General features: G+C 38.2%; 1 protein-coding gene across 3 annotated transcripts in view; it reads right to left on the reverse strand.

The window, feature by feature from the left end:
* THSD7A (thrombospondin type 1 domain containing 7A) overlaps positions 1-22,668 on the reverse strand; it is a 492,988-nt gene that overhangs the window by 423,698 nt on the left and 46,622 nt on the right. The window lies entirely within an intron of this gene.

Consider the following 22,668-nt stretch of genomic DNA (forward strand, 5'->3'; position numbering starts at 1 on the left):
AAAACAACAGAATGCGAAAGACTAGAGATCTCTTCAAGAAAATCAGAGATACCAAAGGAATATTTCATGCAAAGATGAAAGGCCCAAAAAAGGACAGAAATGGTATGGACCTAACAGAAGCAGAAGATATTAAGAAGAGATGGCAAGAATACACAGAAGAACTGTATAAAAAAGATCTTCATGACCCAGATGATCATGATGGTGTGATCACTGACCTAGAGCCAGACATCCTGGAATGTGAAGTCAAGTGGGCCTTAGAAAGCATCACTACGAACAAAGCTAGTGCGGGTGATGGAATCCCACTTGAGCTATTCCAAATCCTGAAAGAGGATGCTGTGAAAGTGCTACACTCAATATGCCAGCAAATTTGGAAAACTCAGCAGTGGCCACAGGACTGGAAAAGGTCAGTTTTCATTCCAATCCCAAAGAAAGGCAATGTCAAAGAATGCTCAAACTACCGCACAATTGCACTCATCTCACACGCTAGTAAAGTAATGCTCAAAATTCTCCAAGCCAGGCTTCAGCAATATGTGAACCGTGAACTTCCAGATGTTCAAGCTGGTTTTAGAAAAGGCAGAGGAACCAGAGATCAAATTGCCAACATTTGCTGGATCATGGAAAAAGCAAGAGAGTTCCAGAAAAACATCTACTTCTGCTTTATTGACTATGCCAAAGCCTTTGACTGTGGATCACAATAAACTGTGGAAAATTCTGAAAGAGATGGGAATACCAGACCACCTGATCTGCCTCTTGAGAAACCTGTATGCAGGTCAGGAAGCAACAGTTAGAACTGGACATGGAACAACACACTGGTTCCAAATAGGAAAAGGAGTACGTCAAGGCTGTATATTGTCACCCTGTTTATTTAACTTATATTCAGAGAACATCATGAGAAACGCTGGACTGGAAGAAACACAAGCTGGAATCAAGATTGCCGGGAGAAATCTCAATAACCTCAGATATGCAGATGATACCACCCTTATGGCAGAAAGTGAAGAGGAACTCAAAAGCCTCTTGATGAAAGTGAAAGAGGAGAGTGAAAAAGTTGGCTCAAAGCTCAACATTCAGAAAACTAAGATCATGGCATCCGGTCCCATCACTTCATGGGAAATAGATGGGGAAACAGTGGAAACAGTGTCAGACTTTATTTTGGGGGGCTCCAAAATCACTGCAGATGGTGGCTGCAGCCATGAAATTAAAAGACGCTTACTCCTTGGAAGGAAAGTTATGACCAACCTAGACAGCATATTCAAAAGCAGAGACATTACTTTGCCAACAAAGGTTCATCTAGTCAAGGCTATGGTTTTTCCTGTGGTCATGTATGGATGTGAGAGTTGGACTGTGAAGAAGGCTGAGTGCCGAAGAATTGATGCTTTTGAACTGTGGTGTTGGAGAAGACTCTTGCGAGTCCCTTGGACTGCAAGGAGATCCAACCAGTCCATTCTGAAAGAGATCAGCCCTAGGATTTCTTTGGAAGGACTGATGCTAAAGCTGAAACTCCAGTACTTTGGCCACCTCATGCGAAGAGTTGACTCATTGGAAAAGACTCTGATGCTGGGAGGGATTGGGGGCAAGAGGAGAAGGGGACAACAGAGGATGAGATGGTTGGATGGCATCACTGACTCGATGGACGTGAGTCTGAGTGAACTCCGGGAGTTGGTGATGGACAGGGAGGCCTGGCGTGCTGCGATTCATGGGGTCACAAAGAGTCGGACACGACTGAGCGACTGATCTGATCTCATCTGATGATCAAAAGTGATCTCCAACTCTACCTTAGAGATTCTGAGCACAGGACTAGACTTCTTGAACAAAGACAGTGAGATCATGGTTTTATTTTAAAAGTGCTAGGAGATTTTTCCATGTGTTTAATATACATCTCAATTCTTTAAAGATTGACAACTTATGATCCATTGTTAAATTACAATACAGAACACTTCATGTTTGAAGCTTTATCTAAAAATACAATGTTTAAATGAAAAAATATATTTTGAATTACAATCACTTGGCTTACAAGTTTTCTAGAACACAATCAACCTCAACATCACAAGCATCACAATCCTTTACGCTCTCAAACACATGGCCTATTATAGTACATTTAATGGATTTTAAAACAATCACTTGCAGGACAAGTTATTCCATAAAATTCATTTTGAATATATCTGTAACCAAACAAGCATTAATTATTAAAGAATCAGTTAAGGTGGTCCCTTGATTGGGACTTAAGAGGTCCCAATCAAGTAAGGTTATCACTAGGTTGCCGTTTAACATTAGCGTGTGATGTAAATCAGTTTAACTGGACATTATCTTTCTTTTGCAGGATCTATTCTCCAAAAAAAAATAGTCATTAGGGAAACGCTTTTCTAAGCAAAAAAAATTTTAGTACGTTTAGTTAGAAACACTTCTGGTAATTATATCTAAGGTCTTTACCATTCCCCATGTAATTCTAAATAACTTACTTGATTTATTAGTTTTGGTAAATAGTTCTTGAGTTTGTACTACTTATAAAGTACTACATGTAGTTTTTCAATATACATATAGCAAATGAACATTTCTGTTTATTTATTTATAGCCAGTTCACTTACTTACATCCAAGAAATAGTTACAAATTTAATTTTGTTCACCAGTAGTTTAATTCTAAATGAGAAATATTCCAATAATTCTAACTTTAACCTAAAAACATTTTTATGACTACTTGCAATATATAGCAATTATTGGATTTCCCTGGTGGCTCAGGGGTAAAGAATCCACCTGCAATGCAGGAGACACAGGAGATGATGGTTCCATCCTTGGGTGGGGAGGATCCTTGGAGGAGGGCATGGCAAGCCACTCCAGTATTCTTGTCTGGAGAATCTCACGGACAGAGGAGCCTGGCGGGCTACAGTCCATAGGGTCATAAAGAGTAGGACATGACGGAGCTTGATGGCACACATATATCAATTATTAACTCAAGATTCTTAAAAGTAAAATAATGTTAATAAGCAAGTCAGAGTAAGACAAATATTTATCACTTATATCTGGAACCTTAAAAAGTGATACAAATGAACTTATTTACAAAACAGAAACAGGTTCACAGATATAAAAAACAAACTTGGTTAGCAAAGAGAAAGGAGCAACAGAGGAATAAATTAGGAATTTGGGATTAACAGACACACGCTACCATGTATAAAATAAAACAATGAGGGCCTACTATGTAGCACAGGGAACAATATTCAATATCTTGTAATAATCTATAAGGGAAAAGAATTTGAAAAGTATATATAATGTATAAATGAACCAGTTTGCTGTACACCTGAAACATTGTAAATAAACAATATTTAAATAAATATAGTGTTATGAAACTTCACTATTTTAAAAAAAGTTTCAATAAGAAATTATTCAATCAAATAATAATAACCAGTAGTGGTAATTCTCTGTTGAAAGCGGCACTCATACCATTAGCTGAAATATAAATGCAAATAATAATTTGTAAGGCAATTTACTAAGAATCATACAATTAGCCTTGCCTCTATGCCAATAAATCTTTATGTAGAAATGTACTCTAAGAAAATAAAAAGACTGTTTAATACTATTACTTGTAAACAAAAAGTGAAGTCAACACATCTATTAGGATGACTATTAACTTAAAAAAAAAAAAACAGAAAATGGCAAGTATTCATGAGTATGTGGGAAAATTGAACCCTTTGTGTACTGTTTTTTTTTTTTAATTTGAAACATATATTTTTCTAGTACTCTAGATTTAGAATCATCTTTTTAGGAATGATAACCTGTGGTACTAGGATTATTTTTTATATTTCCATTTAATATTTGGAAACACAGGAATATTACATAAAACATCACCACCAAATATTGTACAAAACTTGTGGATCACTCATTATAAGTATGTGCATATACGTGTGTGTATGTGTTTGCCAACCTTTCACTTTTGAAAAGTTTTGGCATTTAAAAAAAAATTTATATTGGAGTACAGTTGATTAACAATGTTGTATAAGTTCCAGATAAACAGCAAAAAGATTCAGTTATACACATACATGCATTTATTCTTATTCAAATTATTCCCCCATTTATGTTATTATAGAATATTGAGCATTTTCCTGGGCTATAAAGTAGATCCTTGTCAGCTGTCAATTTTAAATATTACAGTGGTATGTACATGTCAATCCCCAGCTCCCAATCTATTCCTCCCCTTCACGCTTCCCCTCTGGTAACCGTAAATTCCTTCTCTAAGTCTGTGAGCCCGTTTCTATTTTTGTAAATAAGTTCAACTGTATAATTGTTTAGATTTCACATATAGGCAATATCACATTATTATATTTGTCTTTTTCTGTCTGAATTACTTCAACTTGGTATGATAATCTCCAGGTCCATCCGTGGAACCCTTGCATAGTCTTGATGGGAATGTAAAATGGTACAGTTGCTGTGAATAATAGTATGGTGGTTCCTCAAAAATCTAAAAATAGAATTACCATATAAGCAGCAATTCCAGATGGGTATATACCTCGAAGAAGTGAAAGTAAGTAAGTTCATTTGTTTACACACAACTATCTATAAAATAGATAACTAATAAGGACCTACTATAGTACACAGAGGAGAAGGCAATGGCACCCCACTCCAGTACTCTTGCCTGGAGGGTCCCACGGATGGAGGAGCCTGGTGGGCTACAGTCCATGGGGTCGCGGAGTCGGACACGACTGAGCGACTTCACTTTCACTTTTCACTTTCATGCATTGGAGAAGGAAATGGCAACCCACTCCAGTGTTCTTGCCTGGAGAATCCCAGGGACGGGGGATCCTGGTGAGCTGCCGTCTATGGGGTCACACAGTCAGACACGACTGCAGTGACTTAGCAGCAGCAGCAGCATATTACACAGAGAACTCGAATCAATGATCTGTAATGGCCTATATGGAAAAATAATCGAATAAAGAATGGAATATGTATGTGTCTAACTAATTCACTTTGCTTTACACCTGAACTACACTCCAATAAAATTTTTTTAAAAAAGAAATGAAAGTAGAGTTTTGAAGAGATAGTTGTATGCAAAGGTTCATAGCAGCATTATTCACAACAAACAAAAAAGTAGAAGTAACCTAAGTGTTTACTGATTGTAACCTAAGTGAATAAATAAAACATGGTATAGACATAGAACAGAATGTCATTCAATCTTAAAAAAGAAGGCAGTTTTGACACCTGATACAATGCTGAAGACATGCTAAGTGAAACAAGTTTAGCTACCAAAGGACAAATACTGTATGATTCAACTTCTATGAAGTACCTAGAGTAGGAAGTTCATAGAGACAGAAAGTAGAATGGCAGTTTTCGGGGCCTGGGGGGAGGAGGTAATGAGGAGTTATTACTCGGTGAGTACAGTGTTTCAGGGTAACAAGATGAAAAATATTCCAGAGATGGATGATGGTACTAGTTGCACAATAACGTAAACATTATACCACAGAAATGTACACTTAAAAATGGTGAAAATGGTAAATTTTGTTATGCATGTAACAATTTTAAAAAACAAAAAAGGATAAAATTACTTTCCATAAATTAATAACCATGAACATTCAAATAATGAAATACTTACATATTCTCTAATATTCTCCTCAAATGTCCCCACTGTTGGGCACATTTGGTAAGTAAAATAAATGAGATCTGGTATTCTTTTAAAGGGTAAGTTAAGGAGAGTAGTTTCCCTCTGTAGACCTCTTTTGATGGTGAAGCAGATGTTCCCTAAGGCACAACTGGTCCCAGGGAATTGCAATTTCAATGAAACAAACTGAAAATGATTCTCTAGATAGGTTCTACTGGGGGGAAAATTGCATCCTTCCAGACCACCAATGATCAGAAACATGAACGTTAGGGCATATGTTTCATCTTCTCCCCCAGGGCAGCTAACAAATTTGTAGAAGAAGCTGTTCTAAACTCACATATGAAATTCTGCCCCAGAGACTGAATCTGCATATGAAAAATCAGTCCCAATAATGAAACACATCAAGCTGCTGAGACTACAATGCCTGGAAGGAAAATGTTGGAGGCTTTATATTTTTTCAGAAGTCCCTAGAGAGAAAAGGAAAATTAAAAAAAATAAAAAAACCTTCCCTTTATTATCTGGTCACTATTCACAACCTTAATAGAGTGGGTGGTCCATTATAATCAGATCTCATTTTCTGTTTCACGACTTTATACAGAATCTACTTTGAATGCATACTGCACCATGATTGTCCCTTTTGGATTCTTCTGTTTTAATGTTTGTAATGTTTTATAAGACATGGGATTATATTATTCCATTCTTCATACCCAATTTGTAAAAGTTTTAAAAAAATCAGCCTCTGAAAATGTGGGCATTATATCTACTGAATGAACTGATGAAACATTATAGAAGTGTTCTAAAAGAGCCAAATTAATAAATTAATAAAATTGTTTTCATTTAAAAGTCCTAACATTGGAGAGCTTAAAAGTATTCCGTAGCTTAAAGAAAAAAGTGAAACTCCATTATTAGCGGTCATTTCTCATCAGGCCAATTTAAATTTAAGGTATCTCAGCCATCAGTGTGGCAATGGCTATCACTTTTGAAACACTGCTATAGAGGTTTCAGTTGATTTAATATGAAGAAGTCTAACCATACTACATTTGTTCATCTAGGCATTCATTATGTGTGTATTCTTAGATGTTATAAAAGCATTAAAAGATATAATTTCTCATTTTTGAGGACAGAATGGAAAGCAATGCTTATTTTGTATGATAGCACATCACCAGAGATAATGTGCAATGGGAAAAATACAAAAAGCAACATAAATTGCTCAGCTCAGCTTCTGAAAAGCACATTTCCTTGAGAGAATGCAAAGTTACAGCTGTCTCTTCTCAGCAGAAGGGGACACTTTGTGGCATTTGATAACATTTTCAAGAGATTTATTATACTTTTCTCTCTACCAGAAGGCCAAAATTCAGTAATGATAACAGGTTCAACAACAGAGAGAATGTTAAAGCTGATAGACCCAACAAAACTCATAAGGCCATCATTTTGCCATAATGGTGCAACAGAAGCAGTTACAAAGGTAAATTAATTTCACCCTCTCCCCCCCGCCCCACACACACTAACTTGTAGACCTAAGCCAACTGTGGCTATTAACTACCATACAGTGTACTCTAATATGATTCAAAGTCTACCTATGTGGGTAGATCATCCCCATTACTGAGGACCCAGAGTAGAGAATGAAGATGGCTCCTAGATCTTACCTATTTCTGTGTCTTCCAAATTTCCAATGTCCCTCTGAGGTAACAGTCCTATAGAATTCCCTAGCACTCAAAGTCCACAGATGTAAAGGAAGGCATTAATGAAGTCAAATTCAGCAGATCCATATTAAATTAACAACATTTAACAGGAATGTGAATATGAAGTCAAGTGGGCCTTAGGAAGTATCGCTACGAAAAAGTTAGTGGAGGTGATGGAATCCCAGTTGAGCTATTTCAGATCCTAAAAGATGATGCTGTGAAAGTGCTGCACTCAATATGCCAGCAAATTTGGAAAACTCAGCAGTGGCCACAGGACTGGAAAAGGTCAGTTTTCATCCCAATCCCAAAGAAAGGAAATGCCAAAGAATGCTCAAACTACTGCACAATTGCACTCATCTCACACGTTAGTAAAGTAGTGCTCAAAATACTCCAAACCGGGCTTCAGCAACATGAACCATGAACTTCCAGATGTTCAAGCTGGTTTTAGAAAAGGTAGAGGAACCAGAGATCAAATTGCCAACATCTGCTGGATCATCAAGAAAGCAAGGAAGTTCCAGAAAAACACCTATTTCTGCTTTATTGACTATGCCAAAGCCTTTGACTGTGTGGATCACAATAAACTGTGGAAAATTCTGAAAGAGATGGGAATACCAGACCACCTGACCTGTCTCTTGAGAAACCTATATGCAGGTCAGGAAGCAACAGTTAGAACTGGACATGGAACAGACTGGTTCCAAATAGGAAAAGGAGTACATCAAGGCTGTATACTGTCACCCTGCTTATTTAACTTATATGCAGAGTACATCATGAGAAACACTGGGCTGGAAGAAGCACAAGCTGGAATCAAGATTGCCGGGAGAAATATCAATAACCTCAGATATGCAGATGACACCATCCTTAAGGCAGAAAGTGAAGAAGAACTAAAGAGCCTCTTGATGAAAGTGAGAGGAGAGTGAAAAAGTTGGCTTAAAGCTCAACATTAAGAAAACAAAGATCATGGCATCCGGCCCCATCACTTCATGGCAAATAGATCAGCAAACAGTGGAAACAGTGGCTGACTTTATTTTAGGGGTTCCAAAGTCACTGCAGATGGTGGTTGCAGCCATGAAATTAAAAAACACTTACTCCTTGGAAGGAAAGTTATGACCAACCTAGACAGCATATTAAAAGGCAGAAACATTACTTTGCCAACAAAGGTTCATCTAGTCAAGGCTATGGTTTTCCAACAGTCATGTATGGATGTGAGAGTTGGACTATAAAGAAAGCTGAGTGCCAAAGAATTGATGCTTTTGAACTGTGGTGTTGGAGAAGACTCTTGAGAGTCCTTGGACGGCAAGGAGATCCAACCAGTCCATCCTAAAAGAGATCAGTCCTTGGTGTTCATTGGAAGGACTGATGTTGAAGCTGAAACTCCAATATTTTGGCCACCTGATGGGAAGAGCTGACTCATTGGAAAAGACCCTGATGCTGAGAAAGATTGAGGGCAGGAGGAGAAGGGGATAAGAGAGGATGAGATGGTTGCATCCATCACCAACTCAATGGATATGAGTTTCGGTAGGCTCTGGGAGTTGGTGATGGACAGGGCGGCCTGGCGTGCTGCGGTTCATGGGGTCACAAAGAGTTGGACATGACTGAGCAACTGAACTGAACTGAATAGGAATGAAACAGCCTATACGGGAATTATGGCTTGGTTTCCTTTTAAGTCCAGTAGTTTTTTTTCTATGATAACCTTTAACATGATGAAGGCTCTTAAAATTGTATCTTCTCCAACAATAACAAAACCCTTCTCTATGCAGTAAACACATTAACAGAGTTTGGGTATTATTTTCTAGGGCTTTGGAAAAGGTAAACCACTAAACAGATTCCTAGGAGTTCCTAAAAGACAAAAACATCTTTGTCACACATTTTAACACTTGATTCAAACATAAAGCTATTCATTATTCCTCCCTAAATAATGCTTTAACTATGACTAACCAAGTTGTAACACTTATTTAATGGGTAGCTGTAGTTCCACACTTATTTTTTAATTTTTATTTGAAAGATAATTGCTTTGCAATACTGTGTGGGTTTCTGCCACACATCAACATGAATCAGCATAGGTATACGCATGTCCCCTCCCTCTCGAAACTCCCTCCCACTTCCCACCCCATCCCACATCATCCCACCTCGAGTTCCCTAAGTCATACAGCAAATTCCCACTAGCCATCGATTTTACATATGATAGTGTATATGTTTCCATGTTAATCTCTCCATTTTTAAAGATTTGAATGTGGTTAATTGTGTCAACAAAAATAAAGCTCAATATAACCAAGTTCTTATTTTTGAAGAGATCAAAAAAATGGAAAGTACTTTTAAAAACTAAATAAATACTTTTAATTATGAAGAATGATATTTATATTCAGAGATCACAATTCAAGCTTTATACCTAGATGGACAATTAAAAGAGACTAACTGCATACTGATTTTTTAAGAAACTACGCTCATGAGAACAGAAACTGTCACACTGAAATCATGTACTAAGAAATATACCCAATGATTCTACCAACTATATGCACAAACAAAATTATAATATCCTTATTTTTAAACATCATGCAGATTCTACTTGAACAATAATTTAAAGTACTTTTATATAAAACATCTTATTTTGTTCCTATTCCAATCCTATGAATAAGAATATTAATATTCACATAAAACAAATGTGAATATATGTGTCATTAAGTTTTTGACCGAGATGTACTATGCTATGCTAAGTCGCTTCAGTTGTGTCCGACTCTGAGCGACCCCATAGACGGCAGCCCACCAGGCTCCCCCGTCCCTGGGATTCTCCAGGCAAGAACACTGGAGTGGGTTGTCATTTCCTTCTCCAATGCATGAAAGTGAAAAGAGAAAGTGAAGTCGCTCAGTCGTGTCCGACTCTTAGCGACCCCATGGACTGCAGCCTACCAGGCTCCTCTGTCCATGGGATTTTCCAGGCAAGAGTACTGGAGTGGGGTGCCATTGCCTTCTCCGAGATGTACTATATAGATTTCTATATAGTACTATATATGTACTATAAAGTTAAGTCTTAAATAGATGTGAAAAGTAAGGATAAGAGAAATTAAATGATTTGTCAAAGATCAATCTACTAGTTAGTGCCAGAGAGAGATTCAACACAATGTGATGTTCTTTTCATAATACCAAGTTACTTAAATTAGAAAATAGTATTTGGAGCTTCCTAGGAATGGCAATCCACTCCAGTGTTCTTGCCTGGAGAATCCTAGGGATGGGGGAGCCCGGTGGGCTGCTGTCTCTTGGGTCGCACAGAGTCGGACATGACTGAAGGGATTTAGCAGCAGCAGCAGCAGCAGGCAGTGCTAGTGGGCAGAGAACCTGACTGTCAATACAGGAGAGGTAAGAGATGTGGATTCAATCCCTGTTAAGGAAGATCCCCTGGAGGAGAGAATGGCAACCCACTCTAGTATTCTTGCCTGGAGAATCCCATGGACAGAGGAGCCTGGCGGGCTACAGTCCATAGGATAGCAGTCAGACATGATTGAAGCGACTTAGCACGCAGGCATCAAGAAGTATTTCACTGATCTTTGAGAGCTATCTACATCAACCAAATGTTAAAGTCCCCCCCACCCCGCCACACACCCACCTCAACTTCATCCATGTTAACTATACCTTTTAGGAGTTAATTCCGTGACAAGATCTCTAATTAGGTACCCTGTCCCATAAAACAAATCAAAGTTTCCAACTCATTTCTGGATATTTTTATGTGAATTTCTTTGTCTGACATATCAAGTCCCAAAAGATCAAAACTAGATTCATTATCTAAAAGTACTCTTTACCTGTTTGTTTTGCTATCTTACTTAAGGTCATGTTCTATCTACAAACAGAGGTAAAATTTCTCAGAATCATGTGCAGTCTAGGTCTCTGACATCTACTGTTTATGTACCCAACCTGACAGCTCCCCATTCTTTTCCCACCACTCTTTACTTATGCTTTCATAAGCCTAGTCCTCATCCCACTTTGAATGAACCATTATATTAACTTGCTTATTGATTTCTCTCCTTCTAGCCGCTTTCTTTTTCAAGTCAATCAATGGGCTGCAGAATTAATATAAAATACAGCTAAATAGTTTATGAACATACTCTATAACATGCAGAAGAAAAAACTTCAGCTAACCTTAGTAAAATATTTGATTTAATACATCAAAAGTGTGGGAACCAGAATCACAGGTGCCCCCCAATAGTTTGCACCCCCTGGGTTCTGTGTCTTATACAGTCTCCTCCCACAGTGAATAAGGCTGATCTTTGTAACCAACCAGCTATTGTGGAAATGATAGCGAGTGATTTTAGGGATGAGGTCATAAAAATATTCTGGTTTCTGCCTTGCTTTCACTGGGATTACTAGTTCCAATGGAAGCTGGCTGCCATGTTTTGAGGATATTCAAGCAGCCCTACACAGAGGTTTCAGTTCAGTTCAGTTCAGTCGCTCAGTCGTGTGTGACTCTTTGTAACCCCATGAATCACAGCACGCCAGGCCTCCCTGTCCATCACCAACTACCGGAGTTCACTCAAAGTCACATCCATCGAGTCAGTGATGCCATCAAGCCATCTCATCTTCTGTCGTCCCCTTCTCCTCCTGCCCTCAATCCCTCCCAGCATCAGTCTTTTCCAATGAGTCAACTCTTCGCATGAGGTGGCCAAAGTACTGGAGTTTCAGCTTTAACATCATTCCTTCCAAAGAACAGCCAGGGCTGATCTCCTTCAGAATGGACTGGTTGGATCTAGAGGTCCACATGGAAAGAAATTGAGGTCTCCAGCCAAGAGCCAGCTCTAACAGGCTGGGAATGCAAATGAGCCACCTCAGAAGTGGATTCTCTTGCATCAGTCAAGTCTTCAGATGGTTGTAGTTCTGCAAACATCTTGACTTCAATCTTATGAGAGATCCTATTCCAGAATCATCCAGTTAATTTACTCCCCAAATTTCTGATCTGACAACAACTGTGTGAAATAATAAATGTGTATTTTAGGCCACTAGATTTTCTAGAATTTTTTTTTACACAGCAATGGATAATTAATGCAATAAGAGCTTTAATTTCATAGGAAGCATTAGGTAGTAATAAGATATCCTGGACAGAGAAATAAAACATGGGTGCTAGGCATGAGACAGTAGAAGCATATGCTGCATCAAGTACTCTACGAGGTCAGGGGATGGAGATGATCCTTCTGCAACCTGCATTTCCATGTACAAATCCACCTTAACGATCTTTTCTCAGAGTCTGTTTTATTCCATATATGGTTAATGTGTTTGCTACAAGTGAAAGAGCTATTATCAAAATCTGGGTGGATCTTAAATAAGTAAGATCTGCAAGTCACATGTTATTCTTACTTGTATATTTATTGAACATCTGTTTGAGATACTAACAAACTATAAAATGATTTGGCTCTATATTGATAACAAAACAATCCCTCTTCTCTATTTTGAAATCCAGTTGTTAAAAGAGTTCTATCTTCAAAACTTTAAGGGGAAAATAATATCTGAGTGTCTCAAGAAGCTATAAATTAAAAGAAACATGTGCAAATTCTCCTGACATACAGACCAGGGTTTCCCAGGTGCTACATCTTTTGTTAAGGGGGCTTTCCTCTGCACTGCAGGATGCTCAGCATACCCTTGGCCTCAATCCACCAAATACCGGTAGTACCATTCTCTCCACTACTTCAAGTCAATATAATAAAAAATGTTTGCAGACATATCGACAAATGTTTCCAAGAGGGCAAAATCACCCTTGGCTAATGACCATGTTTTAGACTCTAGAATGGAAGGTAATTTATAATCATTTACTGGGAAAACATTTTTTTTTTCAACAAGTAGGAATGTTCCCATCTGTTCTGTAGCACTTCATACTTTAGGACAAAATATAAAGGAAATCCAGGACCTTCAGTTTGGATTTTCTGATTAAAGTCTAAGGCCATCTGCCATGGTTATAATAATCTGCCAGATTGTCACAAATGATCAGCCCGATGTTAGGAATCAACATGAGAAATATATTTTTAGAGATAGGGCTATGATGTCTTTATTGCAGAACACAAAGACAGTTTTTAATTAAGCACATACACACAGGTACTCTGGAAAAAAGTAATCATTCATTCCTTGTACTTTTAGTAGTTTCCCAAATGAATTGTAAACATTATTTAGGAAAAAAGAAAAGTAACGACCTTCAGGCAATGGGGATGACAGAAATCACAATTCAGGTCTCTTTTGTTGAAACTTTCAGAGTTGAGTAAGCAATATTCATCACCTAAACCAGTCAAAGGTCTTAAATAAATGTGAGGCCAGAAACTTATTAATGGCCTTGGAAAAGGAATACACATGCAAAATAAAATACACATGTAATATGTAAAACTGTGTTTGTGATTCTCTCCTACTTTTTAGATTTATAGACATTTCTGCCATGAAATGCTTTGCTGTGGCACATGTGGCTATTCTAAAAAGGAGATAGAATTATTTCTGCAGTAATAGGGACTTCTTTGTTAGGTTTCTGAAATACTCTTCCATAAGGAATGATCAAATTACGTAAATTTTTCCACTTTAATGACTGAGGAACATCTATTTTATTGAAATCTCAATTACGAAAATAAACGATAACTACTTTTGCTTTAGTTAAAGTTCCTGCAGAAGCAAACTCTAACACAATGATTTGAGTGTGTATAGTTTACTTCCTTGAAAGGAAACATTGCCAGAGGGATAAGAAAGTCAGATCCAAAAGAGGCGGGGAGTCAATAAAGGGCACATGGTTAAATTAGCTGTCACAGAAAGCAACAGAAGCTTAAACTCTGAGAGCCAACATGAAGTTGACAATTCATTATCACAGTGCTGAGGGGCAAGAGAGCTGGGGTATTTATACACAAACTCTCACCTACTATTTTTGGGGGGCTACTACAAGAACATTAATTTCCCAGGCAGAGAAAGCAGGCTTTAATGCCCGAAAAGGCCCTCAAATGAATAAATACAGAATTGAGCAGTTAGAAGTCAAATAGCTAATAAAGTAGAGAAGAAAGAGGTATGGTACTATCTGCCTCTGTATTCACAATATCTATGTTACAATATAAATATCAAGTGCAGAAATGTCAAAGCAATACTACCTTCCTAATTAGATATTCTTGCATATTAGCAAAGAGGAAATATTTGTCTCTCCATATTAAAGATGTGATAAAAATGTCCTTTTAGGAGATTCCAAATGAAATTTAAAAAATTAAAAACAATTCCCCTTTGGTTGATCAATTAATTGATATAAATCATAACTACCCACTTATTATCTGTTGTTTATAAAATTTAATTATTCTTAAGATAAAGTTTTAAAAATCCCTGTTGACTGAAAACTACAGCATTAACAAATTCAAATTGCACAGAAAGTTACAAAATAAAAGTCAATACCTTCTCCTCTGAAACTAGGATCTCTCCCTAATCTTGCTATAGTTAATATTTGCTTGTTATTCTTTCTGCTGCTGCTACTGCTGCTAAGTTGCTTCAGTTGTGTCCGACTCTGTGCGACCCCATAGACAGCAGCCCACCAGGCTCCCCCATCCCTGGGATTCTCCAGGCAAGAACACTGGAGTGGGTTGCCATTTCTTTCTCCAATGCATGAAAGTGAAAAGTGAAAATGAAGACACTCAGTCATGTCCGACTCTTAGCGACCCCATGGACTGCAGCCTACCAGGCTCCTCCATCCATGGGATTTTCCAGGCAAGAGTACTGGAGTGGGTTGCCATTATCTTCTCTGTGTTATTCTTTCTAGAAATGTATACACATATATATAATTCTGAATGATTTTTTTTAATGCTTCCTGAATTTTAGGAGAATTTTTGGAGATATTTTCACCATTTTTGAAAAATTCCCAACCAACATTTCTTCAAATATTATCATTTGAAATTCCAATTGGACATCAGTTAAATAATATCATTTTTCTTTCCAATGCCCTTTAACTTCTTTCATAATTTGCAATTTTTTTGCTCCATTAAGTTTAATTTCTTCATCTTCCAGGTAACTAATTCTTTATTCATCCATACCTAATCTGCTCTTAAATAATTCACTGAATTCTTAAGATCAATTATTATTGTTTGTATTTGTTTCTAGCTTACTTTTTTCCCTTTCAAATATTCCTCCTTTTCTTGGATAGTAACTTTGTCTGTTCTCAGAAGTTTTCACTCCATATTGAATTTTTAAGTCATTCTAAAAATACTTATACAGACTGGGGCCAATAATTTCATGCAGTAGAATAATAAGGTCTATAGTTTCTCTTGAGCCTTAGTCAGTGTGTGTGTGTGTGTGTGTGTGTGTGCATGCGTGTTTGTGTGTGTGTGTTACAAATAGGATATTGTGAGCAAATATTCAGACTATAGGAATGCTGTAAACTGTGGGTTTGTGGTGATTTTTGCCAAGTACTTCAAGGAACCCAAAAGGGACCACTATGAATTAACTTCTCACATTATTTAGATAGGACAATTTTATATTTGTCCTATATAACTTTAAATATATGAAATGGAGACCTATGATTACAGTCCTTTTTTTGCAAGGGTGCATAGCTCTTCACATGTCTGAACTTTATGTGGGAATCTCAATTCCAACTGCCTACCTCTTCTAGTTCCACAGTCTTTTCTCCCATCTTCAGCTTCTTAGAAAAATCCCAGTTCCCTGAATATTTGTACACATTCCAGGTCAGCCTTGGCTTCACTGTGGGGTTTATGACTCTGGATTTAATATTACTATTTTTGATCCTTCAAATTTCCTATTATTGTAAGTTCACTCCTACTTTCAATATTAGACTTCAATATTAGACTGCATTTTATAGAGCATTAACATTCAGTATAAGGAGGTCTTTCACGATATGAGGTATTTCACAGTGTGTGAAATATTATCTCTGATTCATCTGTTCATTCCCATTTTTACCTACTCTTTATCTTTACTGTTTTAATCCTGCCCCTAAAGCATCTCCTGTTTCTTTTGGCACAGTATGTGTCCCACTATGCTTTTATTTCTTCCACTTTTGTGATTATTAAAATCATGTTCTAATAAATACTTTAAATTCACTCACCCAGTTTCAATATTTTATATCATATCCCAAACATTTAATATATCCTGCCCTCAAAATGGGAGAAGGCAATGGCACCCCACTCCAGTACTCTTGCCCGGAAAATCCCATGGATGGAGGAGCCTAGTACGCTGCAGTCCATGGGGTTGCTAAGAGTCGGACATGACTGAGTGTCTTCACTTTCACTTTCCACTTTCATGCATTGGAGAAGGAAATGGCAAGCCACTCCAGTGTTCTTGCCTGGAGAATCCCATGGACGGAGAAGCCTGGTGGGCTGCAGTCCATGGGGTGGCACAGAGTCGGACACGACTGAAGTGACTTAGCAGTAGCGGTAGCAGCAGCCCTCAAAATATAGTTGCAATCAGTTTGCCAAGCCTTAATGATAAAAGTAATACTTAGTGAAGAAAGTAATGCTTAATGAAGAAAATAGCCAAAAATAACATCAAAAATCCTTTCTCAAAACTCAAATGAGTTAATTTGTAATCTTTAATTCATCTTTCACTAAATCTTGGAGATATTTTCCTGCTTTCCCCTCAATCTCATTTCCAATTTCAACCTGAAATAATTTCCTTTAACCCGGTTTATCCTTTATGGAGTAGCCCTGCATATTAGTTAATTTCTTTCTCTCTTCTCAAAAAAATAATCTGCTTTACTTATTTCCTGTTACTTTGAATGCTCAGTTGTTCCTTCTCCAGCAGATCCTTTATTACATTCTAGAATGCTTTGTTTACTACTTATATTCACTCTTCTCCCACCTCTACACTGTGACAGACACTGGACCAATCATACAAGACCCATCATTAACCCTCTTCTGTCTTACCTTCCTCTATAATAGAGAGAAGCAAGTGAAATTACCAATTGTGCATTTTCCCTTGCAGTCATGAAAAGCCAAGCTACAGGGCTGTGGCCAAACATCAAATATAGCTAGAAAACCCTGGAGGAGAGCTTCTCTTATTAAAAAGGGTAAGCCTTCCAAGAAGTAACTTTTCTTTGCCTCCACCACTTTCTGCCTGGAGTGTGGTTGTTAAGTCTAGAGGTGCATCAGCTAGCTGTCTTGCAATTGCTGTGACCTTACAAAAAAATGCTAAGAAAGGTGAAGTAAAAAAAAAAGCAAAAGGCACCTGAGACCTTGATTTATTTTTCAACCACAGAACTCTGTTGCCGGAGTTCTTCTCAAAGGAATGCTCATTAAAAAACATACAAACAAGAAATGTCGTTTGACTTTTGATATCTATCTCCCTCCACACCCAGCTGACAAAAATTAAAACATGAAACAACTAATTATGCTTGCTAATCTCTCTTTTATAACCAACCATTCACACAGCACAGTGGCTACAAACTAGTGGCCCTCAGGGCACATTAGTGGCAAGAGCTACCTGCATGGCTCCCAATAGTTTATATAAATTTTAAATTAATCACCAACACTTAAATATTAGAAAATGTTAACTTTGGGGATTTCTGGATTCCTTGAACCATAAAATGATTAGGGAACACTGGACTGACCAGGACTTCCTGAGGGCAAACACATGAAGTTGTACAACAGCTGCTTTTGAAACTGAAGCAAACAATACAATGGAGAAAAGACAGTCTTTTCAACAAATGTTGCTGGGATATTGACAGGGAAAAAAAAATGAGTCTAGATATAGACCTTATACCCATCCGCAAAATAACAGAAAATGGATCACAGAAATAAATGCAAAACACAAAAGTATAAAATTCCTAAAAGATAACAGAGGAGAAAATGTAGATAACCCTGCATACAGTGATGATTTTTTAGATAACACATCAGAGGCACAATCCATGAAAGAAATAATTGATAAGCTGAACTTAATTAAAATTTAAAATGTCTGCTTTGTGAAAGACAATGACAAAGGGATAAGAATACAACCCACAGATAGGGAGAAAATTTTCAAAAGACACTGTTGATAAAGAACTATTATCCAAAATATGCAAATAACTCTTAAAATTCAGCATTAAGAATTAAAAAATGGATTAAAAAATGAGCCAAATACCTCACCAAAAATGTACAGATGGCAAATAAGCATATGAAAAGATGCTCCACATCATATGTCCTTAGGAAACTGCAAATTTAAATACCAACCAAATACCACTACACACCTATTTGAATGACTAAAATCCAAAACACTGACAAAGACAATGCCAGTTTCTAGTGAGGATGTGGAACAAGAGTAACTCTCACTCGTTGCTGATGGGAATGAAACATGATTCATTCATTTTGTAAGATAGTCTGGCAGTTTCTTACAAAACTAAGCAAACTCTTAGCATATGATCCAGTAATCATACCCCTTGGTACTTTTACCCAAAGCAGTTGAAAACTTAGGCCCACACAAAAACCCACAGGTGGGTGTTTATGGCATCTTAATCTATAATTGCCAAAATTTGGAGGCAGCCAAGATTGCTTTCAGTAGGTGGATACATAAATAGCATGTGGTACATCCAGACGATGGAATATTACTCAGTGTTAAAAAGAAATGACCTATTAAGCCACGGAGGAAATTTAAATGTACATTAATGTAACGAAGCCAGTCTGAAAAAGGACTATACTGTATGATTCCAACTATATGCCATTCTGGGAAAGGCAAAACTACGGAGACAGTAAAAAGATCGGTGGTTGCCACTGATGCTCATTAAAAAGGTTAGGTAAACAGGTGGAGCACAAGATATTTAGGGCAGTGAAAATACTCTGTATAATACTACACACATGTCATTATCATTTATCAAAATACATAGACTTTACAAAAAGAGTAAACCCTAACATAACCCTAAATGAATTATGCACTTCAAGTGGTTATGATGGGCCAATGTCAGTCCATCAGCTATAACAAATGTAACCACTCCCGCAGGGAGATGTGGATAGTGGGAGAGGCTGTGTATCCGTGAGAGTCACGGGTTTCTTGGGAACTCTTTGTATTTTCCACTCTATTTTGCTGTGAACCTACTAAAGACGAGTCTTTTGAAAAAAAAAAAAAAATCTAGGAAAAAAAATTAAAATGAGCAGTTTTCTCCAGGTCATTACCATGCTTGCCGAGTCAGCTTTGTCCACTTAAATCACATGCCTGCCCTCCTTGGGCATTTACCACTTGCAGTCTGGATACTGTCTTCACTGATCAACTAATCTTAATAGACTGTTCTTAAATGGCAACCCACTCCAGTGTTCTTGCCTGGAGAACACCAGGGATGGGGGAGCCTTGTGGGCTGCCATCTATGGGGTCGCACAGAGTCAGACACAACTGAAGTGACTTAGCAGCAGCAGCAGCTCTTAATCTTATTGATTTCTTTAGGAACAATGTCACTCCTGAGCATCCCTATCTTCTGTTGCATATGCTCTCCTCCTCAGTCTCCCCTAATGCTGTATCCTTCGTGATCTTCTTCTCTGGTTTCTGTTTCTGCCTTTGCTCCAAAGATGCTGCCCTAGGATCTTTCATCTGTCTTTTCTCTCCCTGCTGCTGCTGCTAAGTCACTTCAGTCATGTCTGACTCTGTGCAACCCCATAGATGGCAGCCCACCAGGCTCCCCTATCCCTGGGGTTCTCCAGGCAAGAACACTGGAGTGGGTTGCCATTTCCTTCTCCAATGCATGAAAGTGAAAAGAGAAAGTGAAGTCGCTCAGTCATGTCCAATGCTCAGCGACCCCATGGACTGCAGCCTACCAGGCTCCTCCGTCCATGGGATTTTCCAGGCAGGAGTACTGGAGTGGGGTGCCATTGCCTTCTCTCTCTATTCATTCTCAATTTGCTATACTAGAGAATGACCGAGTGGAATGGGGTTTCCACACACATAACTTCCATTCTCACTACTCATGACCACTCTGAAGCACCAGTTCCAGGATGCCAGTGCCTGCTGAAATGTCCAACTGAATGTCCCACAGTCACTGCCAAGTCCACATATCCAAATCTAAACTCATCATCTTCTCTATGGCACAGGTTTTTTCCTCTGTTTCTTCTCTTTTTTAATGACGCCACCATCCTACAAGTTTTCATTCAGCCTCTGAACACTCTTTTGCCTCTAATCCATCCCAATCGTTTCTCTAAGCCCACCTTATTTATGTCAATATCTTTTGCCTCTGTTACTGCAGTCATGGTATAGCCACCTTTAGTATTCTACTGTTCTTTCTCGAGGATTCTGCTACAATCATTTTAAAAACACAAACTTGATACTTACTCTCCTACTGAAATAAATCAACTGCTTTTCAACTGCTTACTTTTATCTGGCATGTGATCTTCTGTAGTCTGGTCCAAATCTACTGACCGGAATTATATTTCTAAGGTATTCAATAGTCCCTGCATAGCCCTCTGATTTTTTTTTTTTTTAACTTAGATACTCTTGGTATTATTCACTGCTGTGGAACTGTTTTCCCTTCAGCTTCTATACAAGCCATGTATGCCCATATATATACTATTCAAGTTATAGCCTGTCTTTTTAAATTTTCAACAACTATTTGAGTACAAATAATGCTTTTTCTTCAGAGAAGGCAGTGGCACCCCACTCCAGTACTCTTGCCTGGAAAATCCCATGGATGGAGGAGCCTGGTAGGCTGCAGTCCATGGGGTCGCTAAGAGTTGGACACGACTGAGCGACTTCACTTTCACTTCTCACTTTCATGCATCGGAGAAGGAAATGGCAACCCACTCCAGTGTTCTTGCCTGGAGAATCCCAGGGACGGTGGAGCCTGGTGGGCTTTCGTCTTTGGGGTTGCACAGAGTCGGACATGACTGAAGCGACTTAGCATAGCATAGCAATGCTTTTTCTTAGATATGAACAAAGAAGACTTAGTGTGGAGGTAGGAGTGTAACACGGAGCTGTAGGTAAACTCACAGGCTCTGGAGTTAAGACTCCTTTATTCATATCTCAATTCTATCATTCACCTGGAGTTTTTAAGTCTTTTGTGACTGAATATCATTATTCATAGAATTCAGATAACACTATAACGAACCACTGCTGCTGCTGCTAAGTCGCTTCAGTCGTGTCCGCCTCTGTGCGACCCCATAGACGGCAGCCCACCAGGCTCCCCCGTCCCTGGGATTCTCCAGGCAAGAATGCTGGAATGGGATGCCATTTCCTTCTCCAATGCAGGAAAGTGAAAAGTGAAAGTGAAGTCACTCAGTCGTGTCCAACTCTTCTCGGCCCCATGGGCTGCAGCCTACCCATGGATCCTCCATCCATGGGATTTTCCAGGCAAGAGTACTGGAGTGGGGTGCCATTGCCTTCTCCGATAACAAACCACTAACGAACCACTAGTATTGCTCTAAGACTAAATGAGTTAATATTTATCACTGAGTAGTAACAGATGAAGTACCAGAAAATAAGTTGTCACTTAAATGTTAGCTGTTGTTACTACAGTCTAGTGAGTAAAATCTATAAGAAGTAAGAAGCTTTATATCAATAAGTGCTATGAGGAGTACTAACTGAGTGGTTTGTCAAATAGTAATTCAGGGTGAGGAGACGAGTGCATGGTCAGGGAAAGGCTCAATGAATAGGTGACACTGGAGCACTGGCTGCAGTTCTCCAGTGCACCCAGTCCCCTACAGATGCAAAGAGGCTTTCTAAGCAAGGGGAATAACAAAGTGCAGAGGCCTGAAGTGATGTCTTTGGTGCCTGGAACTTTGTTGAGCGAAGTAGAAAGACACAAATGATTAGATCAGAAAGATGGATGATTAACCAATCATGTAGGGGACTGCAGGCCACTATAAATGGCTATGATTTATTTCAAGGGGAAAGGGAAGCCCCTGGGGTATTTTTAAGAGCAGGCATGATCACCTGGACTGCTATATGGAGGGCAAGAATGGAAGAGAGAAAACCAGTTAGGAGGCCACTCTAGTCTAACAGGCAAATTGTGGACCTCACAACTGTCTTTTCCAAGTAGATAAATCCTTGTCTTTTAAGAACCAACACAAAAAATACTTTTGTTTTACAAACTCTCTTGATTTTCTGTTAAATTGCAATTTATCTGTATGTCCCTAATGGCTGTTCATGAATAATTACTCATAGGGCACTTCTTCCTAAGCATCTTCTAAGCTCCTTATGGGGGATTTATGTGACACAGACTTCTGGGAGTCCAATTTGTTGTCATAACTGTTTGTTGGAGAAAGTAAATTTGCACATGCAATTTTGCATATCTAGAATCAGTATTAAAATTGTATAAAATATGAATAACAAAATCTTTGTTCTGCATTGATACTTTACTTCCAATATTTATTTGAAAACTAAATCTATGGAGATAAGACTGGAGACAAGAAGATACAAGAAGTGTACTGAAATAGAGATTTTAAGTGAAATAAAGATACTATTTGAAGTCTGAAGGGGCAAATTAAATATTCATGGACTTCTCAATCAAAGTGAAAATAAAAG

This window comes from Bubalus bubalis, chromosome 8, assembly GCF_019923935.1.
Source record: "Bubalus bubalis isolate 160015118507 breed Murrah chromosome 8, NDDB_SH_1, whole genome shotgun sequence".
Classification (NCBI taxonomy): domain Eukaryota; kingdom Metazoa; phylum Chordata; class Mammalia; order Artiodactyla; family Bovidae; genus Bubalus; species Bubalus bubalis.